We start from the raw sequence: 12,898 nt of genomic DNA, 5'->3' as shown, positions 1-12,898 counted from the left end.
ATGCTGAGACATTGGAGATGATAAAATGCGAAGGGATTTTTGACATCTCGAACGCTGTTGCCATGGCAACGCATCAAAGTTTACTATTATTTCAGGAATATTTAAGCCTCTTGGCATGCTTAGATTTACTTGAAATTTGGCACACACATCAGAGTTGTCAACTGTTAAGTGTTGACAAACAGGTCAGACATAGGTGTGCCTCTTAAGTCGCTCACTAGCGCCCCTGTTTGTCCAAAATGTGGGGTTTCTTTTACCTACAGTCCCCAATTGGGTCAGTAACAACATAAATAGTCCACTGATATTTACCCACTTGATGCACTTGCCCACCGTGCATTGTTTTCTTGGAGGCACCGTGTAGCGGTAAAAAAACGTGCGAGGGCCCGCCATCGCTGCTTGCAGCTATATTTATTATTATTATTTTTATTTTTTTTTTATTTTTTTTAACACTTTTGAACATTTTGGGGGCCTTAACATACTCGAAAACTCTTGAAATTTGGCACACACATCAGAGTCGTCCGTCATCGCCGAAAGCCAAAGGCTGGAACACGGGCGTGGCAGGGGGGCTCTGTAGCGCCCCCTGTAATGCAAAAACAAACAGTAGTGCACAGATCGGGCAAAAATTTACGCACATGTATGAAAGTTGGTACACATATAGATCTCATCGACCCGAACAACTTTCGCCCTCTAACATTTAAGCTCCGCCCAACAGGAAGTCGGCCATTTTGGATTGTTTAAAAAATGCATGCGGTGAACTTTTGAATACTCCTCCGAGGGGATACATGGGATTGACTCCAAACGTGGTGATCATGATGTCAAGACATTGGACTTGCTAAATTGCGAAGGGATTTTTGATATCTCGAACGGTTCTGTCATGGCGAGGCGACAAACTTATGGCGAAATCAGAGAAACAGGAATTGTGTAATATCTAAGGCAAAAAATGTCTTATTGTAATGACACGCGGGGTGTTTGTTCGTCTGAAGATTCCGATCGCATCGATATGCCTATTGTGACTCCCGGTTATAGCGCCACCACCAGGCGCCAGGAAGTGTGTTAGTCACAAAGGTAGATTTTTTTGACAGTTCCATCCGATGTTCTTTTAAATACTCCTTCTAGGATTTTCATGCGATTGACACCAAAAGTGGTCAACATGATGCCGAGACATTGTAGATGATAAATTGCGAAGGAATTTTTGACATCTCGAACGCTGTTCCCATGGCAACGCGTCAAACTTTACTTTCATTTTAAAGGCATATTTAAGCCTTTCAGTTGCATACAGTTAACTTTTAAATACTCCTTCTAGGATTTTCATGCGATTGACACGAAAAGTGGTCAACATAATGCAGAGACATTGTAGATGATAAATTGAGAAGGGATTTTTGATATCTCGAACGCTGTTCCCATGGCAATGCATCAAACTTTACTTTCATTTTTACACATATTTAAGGCTGACAGTTACATGCTGTGAACCTTTAAATACTTCTCGTATGGGATTCATGCGATTGACACCAGAAGTGGTCAACATGATGCCGAGACATTGTAGATGATAAATTGCGAAGGAATTTTTGACATCTCGAACGCTGTTTCCATGGCAACGCGTCAAACTTTACTTTAATTTCAGGCACGTTTAAGGCTCTTGGCGTGCTTAGTTGAACTTTAAATTTGGCACACACATCAGAGTTTTCGGCTGTTAAGTGTTGACAAAAAGGTCAGACATAGGCGTGTCTCTTAAGTGGCTCACTAGTGCCCCTGTTTGTCTCAAATGTGGGGTTTCTTTTACCTACAGTCCCCAAATGGCTCAGAAACAACATTAAATAGCCCACTGATATTTTACCCACTTGATGCCCTTGCCCACCGTGCCTCATTTTCTCGGACGCACCGTGTAGCGGTAAATAAACGTGCGAGGGCCCGCCATTGCTGCTTGCAGCTATATTTTAATATGCTGTTGAATAGATTAATCTACATCAATGTGTCATATGTTCTAAAATAAATTAATATTTTTCTGATTACATATTTATCTTAATAAGTCAGAAATGTCTCCGCTGTTTTCTGCTGACAGGCGCGGTGGGCGCTACTGGGGGCGTGTGCAGCAGGTGACGCAAATTGTGGGTCTTCAGAAGGCTAAACCGTCTCATTTCAGTTCTCTTCTTGAACTTCTGTGGCTGCCACTATGAAAGGCAGAGAGGTCGCATGCTTAGAAGGACACAGCTAATAACAAGCAGTCGACCGAATTTAATTAAAACATTATTTTTCGTCACGTCATCCGCCCGATCCATGTAACTGCCAACCGCGCATAGTCCATGTGCGTGCAAGAAGGAATCCTCTCTCTACAAGCTCTCGCGTTAAGTGAAGCCCACAAACCCCCATGCGAGTTGTGCAATGTGCATGTTAATGTTAAAGTATTATAATAACAATAATAAATAATGGCATATCATTTTTGTCTAAATTATATGCCATATAAAAAATATGTAAAAATCGAGAATCGGATCGAATCGTGACCTTAGAATTGAAAATGTAATCGAATCGAGGATTTGGAGAATCGTGACACCCCTAGTTATTACCTTAACTAAGAATTGTTGATACATCCCTCTATCATCTGTGTGTGTGCACGTAAGCGCTGGAGCGCGCTGCGACGCTTCGATAGCATTTAGCTTAGCCCCATTCATTCAACGGTACCACCCAGAGACAAAGCCAGAAGCGACCAAACACATCAACGTTTTTCCTATTTAAGACGAGTAGTTATACGAGCAAGTTTGGTGGTACAAAATAAAACGTAGCGCTTTTCTAAGCGAATTTAAAAGAGGAACTATATTTTATGGCGTAATAGCACTTTTGGGAGTACTTCGACTCGCCTGAAAAGTCCGCTCCCCTTCTCACTCTCATAATGGGAGAGGGAGGGTGTTACTGCGCCGAGTCGAAGTACTCCCAAAAGTGCTATTACGCCATAAAATATAGCCCCTCTTCCAAATCCGCTTAGAAAAGCGCTACGTTTCATTTTGTACCACCAAACTTGCTCGTATAACTACTCGTCTTAAAAACGTTGATGTGTTTGGATCTCTAAATGGTACCATTGAATGAATGGGGCTAAGCTAAATGCTATCGAAGCGTCGCAGCACGCTCCAGCGCTTACGTGCACGCACACAGATGATAGAGGGATGTATCAGCAATTCTTATTTAGGGTAATAACATATTTTAATATTGAAAATGAGTAGACTATTCCTTTAAAGGGGGGGTTTAATGGTATTTCAAGCATTCTGACTTATTAACACAGTTATAGAGTTGTTTCCTCATGCTAAACGTAGGCAAAGTGTCAAAAATGCAGTTGGGCGTGTTACAGAGTATTTCTGTGCCGAATGCACTTCGCCAGGGTTCGTACAAGTTTCGGCTAATTTTTTTTGATTACGGTTCTAACTGACGTTTCAGGGGTTTTCGATACGTATCACTTCTTTATATGGGCTTCCGCCGGAAAACTTCCCCCGGAAAACCCCGCCCAGCCGTCAGTCAGCGGGAGACGCTAGAGCTTGCTAACAGCTTATCACGCCACTCAGCTTTGTTTGTTTAATTTCAAAAGTCAACAATGGCACAACAAGAAGTGTGTTTTTGGATGTAAGGAGAAGACATCCAGCCGTATGGAAACAATGGATATAGTTTATTATCCGGATTAGCAGCGGAGTTTTGCGTGTGTGTTTGATGCTGTGGATTTTCAGAACCGGGTCATGACGAGTTACACGTGGTAAGTAAGACTTCTGTCTTATGTTGGAAATAGGCGCGTGTATATTATATAAATGACACGAACATGTAGTGAATCATAAGTTAAAACAGTGTTGTATAGTGTTGTATGACTCGTACTCGCTCCTCCCGTGTTATAACTCCTCCTTCTGCATTTTTTCGTACGTTATCGGAAAGATTCGGTAAAGCTAATCTTTCTTTTATAAATCTGATTAAACTAAAGACTCTTCAGAGATATAAAGGATGTCATACTACTCCATAGGTACTCCAGATTAATATCAGAAATGCAGAAACAGCGTGTGTTACGTGAGCTTTAAGGGCTTCATTGCCCATGTTTTACCCAGGACTCTGATGAAGATGTAATTGTGCATTGAAATGTTAGTCATTATTGTGCAACTTTATTAAATTATTTTTAAAATAGACATCCGTGTTGCATCAGCAATTCCTTTTGTCATGTTCCATCCTTTTGTTGTTCCATCCTTCTCTGATTGCACATGATTGTTGTGGATTACAGAAGTGTAGATAACTCGCCCTTTTTCTTGTCAAGTTGACTTTCAGTTCACAGTAAAAAAAAAACAGATCTTCATACATTTGACCAGAACCACATACATAAGTCGCACAGATATATTTGTAGCAATAGCGAACAATACATTGTACTGTACGGGTCAAAATTAAGAATTTTATTTATGCCAAAACTCATTAGGATATTAAGTAAAGATCATTTTCCATAAAGATATTTTGTAAATTTCCTATCGTAAATATATCAACAAATGTATTTATCATTAGTAATGTGTGTTGCTAAGGACTTCATTTGGACAACTTTAAAGTCTCCATGAAATAGAAGTAGCAACTAGGCTTGTTCGACTTCATGCGGTGCCGCAAGAACCGACAGCGGGATGACGTCAAAGTTACGCAAGAGCGAATTTAAAGCAAACTCCTCCGTATGATTTCGCGAATCACTCTTGCGATACTTTAACATCATCCGGCTGTCAATTTTTGCACGACCCAACTTGCGATGCCACATGTTGCTAATCTTTTCCTGGACCCTGCCATACCATATGACCTGAAGTAAAGAGAGATCGTTTTGAGGAAGGTAGGAGATTTGCATTTTTGATTAAAGATTATGAGGGCACATATATAAATTTAAAAATAACAATGACACTCACAGATGGTCACACTCAGAGCCAGGAAGTTGACTAAAGGTAAGTAATATATTTCTTTATTGAAAAAACACTGAAGCAGAGAAATAATAGATGAGTAAAACTGGATATGTTCTTTATTGAAACACACACTGAAGCAGAGAAACAACAGGTGAGTTAAACTGGATATGTAAAGTTCAGGAATGCACTTAGTTGTAGAATAAGAATGTCTCTTTTGCAAGAGGAAATCAGAAGGTAAACAAGGATAACAAACAGGTAAGTCAAAGATGAGTAGTACGGGTGAGTCTAGAGGTGTTTCTCAATGTCAAGGATACTTCCTTGGCAGGACTCGTCTTTCCAAGTAACTTATGACCTGAAGAAAAGAGAGATTGTTTGGGCTATGTAGGAGATTTGCATTTTTGATTAAAGATTATGAGGGCACATAAATAAATAAAAAATAACAATGACGCTCACAGATAGTCAGACTCAGAGCCAGGATGTTGACTGAAGGCAAGTAATATAGTTCTTTATTGAAACACACACTGAAGCAGAGAAATAATAGGTGAGTAAAACTGGATATGTAAAGTTCAGGAATGCACTTAGCTGTAGAATAACAATGTCTCTTTTGCAAGAGGAGATCAGAAGGTAAACAAGGATAACAGGTAAGTCCAAGATGAGTAGTACAGGTGAGTCTAGAGGTGTTTCTCAATAGCTACGTTTACATGGACACATTTTGCCTCCATCGGATTAAAATCCTTCCGATTAATAAATCCTATCATAGCGTTTACATTAACACTTAATAATGTGATCGGATTGGTGTGCGTGTTTATATGACACAAGATTTACATCAGATTTGATCATTTGACATGTGCACATTGCACAAATATAGTTTCGCGCTGTTTCAAGATTTGCTTTGTGCCTCACTGATTATAAAGCAGCAGCAAAAACACCCATTTACGTGTGCCCAAAAAGCATATTTTACTTCACGCGGTGCTGCAGGGACCGTTCGCGAGAGCGAGTCCAAACACACGCGTTTGTGGATCAGAGAATAAATCATGGACTGACCGGACAACGCTGTCTTGTATCACTTTATGGAGAATTGGACGGATAATAGGAACAAGATTAACAAGACAATCACTTCTCGTGACTTCCTTCAACAAAACAAACTCGAGTTATTTGCGTCACATGTCATTACGGCAACTCTACGTCATTGCATGCTCCACACTCCCGTGCTGTAGGTGGCGGAAATGCACCTTTCAGTGGGTTTGCCAACCGCCATTAAAAAAAGAAAAGATGGCACATGCGCAGAGCATCCCAGTTTCAGTTATCCATCCGATTAAGTGTATATATGTCATTTTGAGCGGATTACAAACGGTATAAACCACCACTAACAAGCGGATTACATTTTTAATCAGATTGGCACTTTTTAGTCCATGTAAACGCAGCTAATGTCAAGGATACTTCCTTGGCAGGACTCATCTTTCCAAGGAAATTCCTTCAGAGGCTAGACGAGGCTCCTCTTTAGCATTCAGAGAACACATAAATGGAACAGGCAAGTGCACGTCATTGAGTCAATGAGTGCGTTTACATGCACAGTCTTACGCTGATTATGCTTAATAAACTGATAACACGTGGGGTCATGTAAACGCGTAAATCGGTTTTCTTTAAACGGGTAAAGCCCATAAACGGCGTAAGCAAAAACCGATCGGCACAGGTAGTTTTTTGCTCATTACGCCGATTTCGCGTGGCATGTAAACACCTTAACCCGCTTTCTCACGGTTTTGTCAATGTGCGCAAGTCTCCGCGTGTGAAAGATAAACATCACACGCGGAAGTAATCGCAATGTAAGGCATAATAGTCTCCACTCGACTAAAGCAGTTGTCAGAGAATCTTTTAAAATAGTAGTTCTTGTTAAATTTACAGGTTCTGCAGACACGAGAAGAGATACAACAGTACAGCTTAAGACAGATATGCCTTTGACTTTTTGAACGACTATTGTGTACTATAGGTGGTGACGTCACTGCCTGCGAGAAAACTGATCATTCTGCAAGTCCCATGTAAACGCAGTTGTCTGCATAGCCGGCTTATTGATTTGCATGTAAACGCATGAAAACAGTTTCCTGTAATAAGCAGATTTTGATAGTTATCCGCATATGCTGTGCATGTAAACGTACTCATTATGTCAGTGAAAAGGTGTGCTTTAGGTGCTGTGCACATAGGATTGTGGGTGATTTGAGAGCGCGAAGGATACACATATGCATCCTTTCCTGTATATGGGATATTTTTCGAATGAAGTACTCAGTCCTTGGTAGAAATTCTGAAGATCCTCAACATTGGAACAGTCCTTCGACTCATGCCGATGAGGAAGCATCCTAAAAATTCTGGCATCCGAGGATCCTACCTTGAAGTTGAGAAACAGCCTAGGTGTCCATTAGTGATGAGACCAGACAAGGAGTGAGGGGAGCAGAATATGATGTTGGGACACTGGTGTTGGGGATTAGAATTCAGGGGAGAGGAAACGAGTGGGAGAAGTGACTGATAGGGGTGCGACGAGATCTCGCGAGATTAAATATGTATCGCGAGATTAAGTGTGTCTGGCGAGATTTCTTGTGTAGGTGAAATTCTGGCCATTTCTCAAATAAAAGACTGCATCCTTCGGAGGTCGCATTTTTAAACTGCATTTACTTCATAAAGACTGTCTTATTAGAGACTACTAACAATTATAAAGTTTACTAATAATTTAGTTAATTGTTGTAATATGCTCACGACTTGCGAATGTAATGCTCAGTTAATGATCTGAAATAAACCTTAATGACGTATGCAGCCTGCATATGCGACCTCCGGAGGATGCAGCTTTCTGTTTGACTCTTTTAGGGCCCAGTTACACCAAAAGCGTTTATGGCAGTTGCAGGCGCCTTTTTTAAATGATATTCTATGGGCATGGAGCGTTTGCGCACTGTTCATGCACGCTGAGCGCCTTGCAGTTTTTGCCGGCGGCCGCAGCACGCGCCTTTGAAGGAACGCTGAGAGCAGAGCAAGCGCCCGACGTCATTTGCATCTTTCTATTGTCCACTCAAATGAGGGGAGATGCGGGCCTTACGTTGTGGTGAGGGAAGTTTACAGTTGCTTTGAAGAACCGGACTCCACTCGCTCACTCTCTCCTGCGTGTTTGTCCACCTCTCACCCTCAAACAAGGTCAGAGCAAGCGTCATCTTTTTAAAGTTTCTGCTAATATGACAGTTAACAGCAAAAGAGCGCTCACGCTTCAATATTAAAATAATATATATAATATTAAAAGCCGCGTCGACTCGCACTGCTCTTTTTTAAAAAAGGCAGTGCGTCGCGCCTTGCGTTTCCAAGCGTTTAAAGCGTGGTTGGTGTAATTAGCCTCTTACAGTGCATGCATTATATTCTGTCTTTTACTGCATTTGCTTTTTTGTTTGGGTTTCCAATAATGTTCGTTTGGGAGCTCGTATGAAGTCTGAGACGTGTTGTGTTTGTCTGTTGATCAGTGTCAGATGTGAAGTCTCAGCAGATTAAACCATCACAGAGTTGACATGATTTAATGTCTGCATGTTCATTTCTATTGTAAATAAATGGACGTATATTAAATATTCAAATGGATTTAAACATTGTTTGGCTAAAAAATAAGCGTTTCTCTCCGTCTAAAGTGAAAGTGAAGATAGCGTCCGCGAGACGAGTCAACTATTTCCCCCTGCAGGCATTTGTTATAATATATACATAATGCTTTTTATTTATAGACCACAAATGCAATGTGTTTGTTAATGTAATGTTGTTTAATGTAACTTGGTTTTAATACTTTATTTGAACCAATTATTATTGCATCTTCGTTATTATGTAATTTTAACGGCTACTGCTCACTTGGGTCTATTTTTATTACCCAAAATTAACAAATTACTTCATTATCAGTTAGTAAAATAATTGTTAGGGCCAGTCCTTGATTAGTTAAAACATTTTAAAATAACATGATTTCAGTTTCTTATTCATTTATTTTATCATCGAGGGTTTCTTAAAAAGTGTAAAAATATCATCTCGTTCTCGTGAACCCAATCTCGTGTCTCGTCTTGTGGATTAAGTGTCTCGTCACACCCCTAGTGACTGATGATGTGGATGATGGGATCCTGACTAGGGTTGGGCATCGAGAACCGGTTCCAACTGGAACCGGTTCCAAAATAACGATGCCTTTGGAATCATTTAGAAAATTTTTCGATTCCGATCATCGGTTCCAAACGTGCAAGTTTTGGTTTCTATAGCGGCCACCGTATTTCCGGAAGTGCTTGCCGCGCACGCGCCCACTTGTTCTGTTGCAGTCATGGAGCACGGTAAGCGAAAGTGTGGCTTTATTTCACATTTAAAAAGCCTGGGTCGGCACAGTGCAACACATGTGATAAACTTATTTCTTGCACGGGAGGATGCACTACAAACATGACTAAACACCTACGCCTGCATGGTGTACAAATTAACAAGGACTGTAGCATGTTCGACGTGCTGCGCAAGTCAACGGTCTCGTCCTCCTCGGGCAACCCTGCGCCAACAAACATTACCTTGTCGTCACAATCAGGTAAGTGATTGTAGTGTAACAAAGCGCTTAACCAAATTGCTAGTTGTGGTGAACAACAACGTTCCTAATTTTCTCCTACATAAGCTGCAGTTCCCAAAACTAAAACTCATTGAATCAAAATAAACATTTCCTCTGTGAAATGAGCCTCTGTCATGTTTTGACTCCACCCCTCAAAGAATCGGAATTGAGACTCGAAAAGAACCGAAATCGAAAGGAAGAATCGGAATTGGAATCAGAATCGTTCAAATCAAAACGATGCCCAACCCTAATCCTGACACAGATAAGTCATTTGTAAAAAAAGAAATCCAAAACAAACTACAGGTGATGGACTTTAAAGGTGACTTTCTCAATATTTTGTTTTTGTACCCTGAGATTAGTTGTCCCTTGAGCAAATATTGTCATATCCAAACAAACCATGCATTAATGTAAAGCTTATTTATTTAACTTTGATAACAACATATCATGCCTGGTTTTGTGGTCCTGGGTCACATATGTTTACATTGCTAAGGGTTCTGTGCAGAAATACACAGAATCATTGAGTGCCGTGGTCAGAGCTGTGATTTATAGTAAATAAAACACAGCTACTGAACAATCAGAATCAAGGACTGAAACTGTTATATTTATCCAAAACCTTATGCAAAACTTGGAAGGCATTCAAGAGACATACTTTATCTGTATCACTTAATCAGGATGAGATTATTTAAACCCATCCAGATTGGTGGACGACAGCCTGTGGTGGACAACCAGAGATGGGTGACTCAAGTCATATGACTTGACACGAGAAAGACTTAAGTCGCAAATTTGAGACTTGAGACTTGCTTGACAAATATTAAAAAATAGTTAAATGACTCAAAATAATTTTTTAAAATCTGTTTTTGAACGCCCGCAAGAGCATAATCTAACCACGTGACGCACCAGGCAAGCAGAGGGAGAGGGCGCAACTATATATCCGATACAACCAGCACCACGTCGAATTTCATTTAACACCACAAATCCCACAAAAAACTGTAAGTAACAAAGTCTGTTCCATTGTTTTCAGCTAACGTCTTAGCCATGTTAGAAGTTGATAAAAATAATCCAATAATCCAAGGCACTCAAATGTTATTGAGAAAAAATGTATGATAGGTATTCTGCCGGTAGGTATGATAAACCGGTAGAAATGTGTTAACCAGCAGAGATTTTGGACTATCGTCTCTATCGAGATTTAGCGCCCACGTCACTTGCTGTGCGCATGCATGGTCACGAAAACTTAACATTTGTTCACATATTTAAACACCGCGGCCTCAGGCAGTGACGAACAAACACAAACAACAGTGCTAAATAATGTGCACACTGTTTCTGTGTGAGAGGAGCGTGCAAGTCGCGCATCCGCTGCTCATTAAGCTCGTGAGTATTTTTTGCCGCTTATTGGCCCTACACATATGCATCAAAATTTCCACCTTTCCAAGTATCCTCATAAATATGGCCATTTAGGTCTGAACTCTTTCCCCGCCATTGACGAGATATCTCGTCAATCAAGAGAAAATGCTTCCCCGCCAATGACTAGTATTTCCGTCTTTCCGCAATACCGCTATTATCCACTAGGTGGTGCCCAGGTGTTCCGCAACTTTTTAAAACCAGAAGTATTGCCCTATGGCAAGCTGCTGCATGTCCGTGTCTGTTTTAAAGATCGCTCTGAATGGGATCTCTATGAAAAGTTTGTCACAAAAATGGAATGATCTCTGCTTTTTGCTCAAAATGTGGTGTTTTTGCAGAAACCTACCCATATTCAAAAGCTGATTACAAAAGAACTACTGAAGGTAGGATGAAACGTTTTTTTTTTTGTTTTTTGATTGAAAGCAGAGGGTCTGTTCTTTCATTTGGTATATTGTATGTTTATATATTTGAAGAAGAACATTTTCTGGAAGGCATTAAACTTTTGTTAAAATCATGAAAAATGCTGGCGCTGGCTGGCAACTTTTTTAAAAAACGCTGGCGGTGAAAGAGTTAAGAGAAGTAAACCGCTAAAAGAGAAAACGCATGTGTAAAAGTAGCTGTGTCCTAATTCAAGGGCTGCGACCTTCTAAGCATGTGAACTTAAAAGGTGAGCACTCTGTCTTTCAAGGTGGCAGCCTCAGAAGTTCGCGAACAGAACTGAAATGAGACGGTCTAACCTTCGGATGACCCATAATTGGCGTCACCTGCTGCACGTGCCCACCACAGCTGTCAGCAGGACACAGCGCAGACGTTTCTGACTTATTAAAATAAATATGAAATCAGAAAAATATTAATTTAATTTTAAAAATATGACACGTGGATGTAGATTAAACTATTCAACATTATATCAAATTAATCAACCTTAGAAATATATACAGCATAAAAAGAATAATATTAACGTAAAACATAACTTATAATACTAAAACAGTGACAAGAAAATGTTTTCTGACACACTTTTATTTAAAGAGTAACTAAACCCTAATCCAACTTTTTTTAGTTACTGATCTGTTAGAATGATGGTTTATTAGTGCTGTTCATTGATTTTAGTAAGTTTTTTGACATTTGGATATAAAGTGTTTCAATACTACAATATATGGTGTAAAAACGTCTGAGTGCTGCCCTCTTCAGGTTGAACGGTGGCTACTGCAGTTGAATTTTCCTATTGGATGTTGGGTCCAAAAAATGACTCGTGACGTAAGCAGTTTCAAGCTTACCACGCCCTTGTTACAATCTCATCACACACTTGGTACGAGCTTAGGTCGTCCCCTCTATCTCTTTTGGGATCTGCCTACTTTTCTTGCATTTTTCAAATATTGCCAGTGGGTGGAGTCAGGCTCTGACCAGGGGTTTAGTTACGCTTTAATAAAGGTTTTTATTGCTTATTTTAGAATATCCAGCCATTATACAGTCGTTGCAGGCGCACACCTTTAAATAATTTTTTGTTTCAAATAAAGCTCTCATAGTCCACACCTACTGTAGATTTAACTTTGTTTAATATATACATTTAGTTAAATCATCAAACATCTGTATGACTTGCCAGTGACTTGCTTGACTCAAGCTACGACTTGACTTGAATTGCTTGACATAAAGCAATGACTTGACTCTCACAAAAAATGACTCGGACTTGAGACTTGAAGGTTAAGACTTGAGACTTACTTGTGACTTGCAAATGTGTGACTTACTCCCACCTCTGTGGACAACAGGAAAAAATTGCATTACACAGATGCTGTAATACATGAAGTACATAGCTTTGTTTAGGGCTATATGTATATATATTAAAAATATAAAGTTTCTGATTATTTGGGAGGAGATGTCCCCCTCAGCGTATATTGTGCAGGCTTGTGCACAATTCAGAATTTAATTGAGAATGACCCTGAATTTGAAAAACATTGTCTAGAATTACAATTCGAATTTGAATTAAAGGAAGCAGAATTGCAATTCAATAGGAATTCAAAGAAATTCATATACATCTTAT

The sequence above is a fragment of the Misgurnus anguillicaudatus genome, chromosome 19 (assembly GCF_027580225.2).
Source record: "Misgurnus anguillicaudatus chromosome 19, ASM2758022v2, whole genome shotgun sequence".
Lineage (NCBI taxonomy): Eukaryota > Metazoa > Chordata > Actinopteri > Cypriniformes > Cobitidae > Misgurnus > Misgurnus anguillicaudatus.
The sequence above is the reverse complement of the archived record's forward strand: the minus strand, read 5'-3'. Positions refer to the sequence as shown.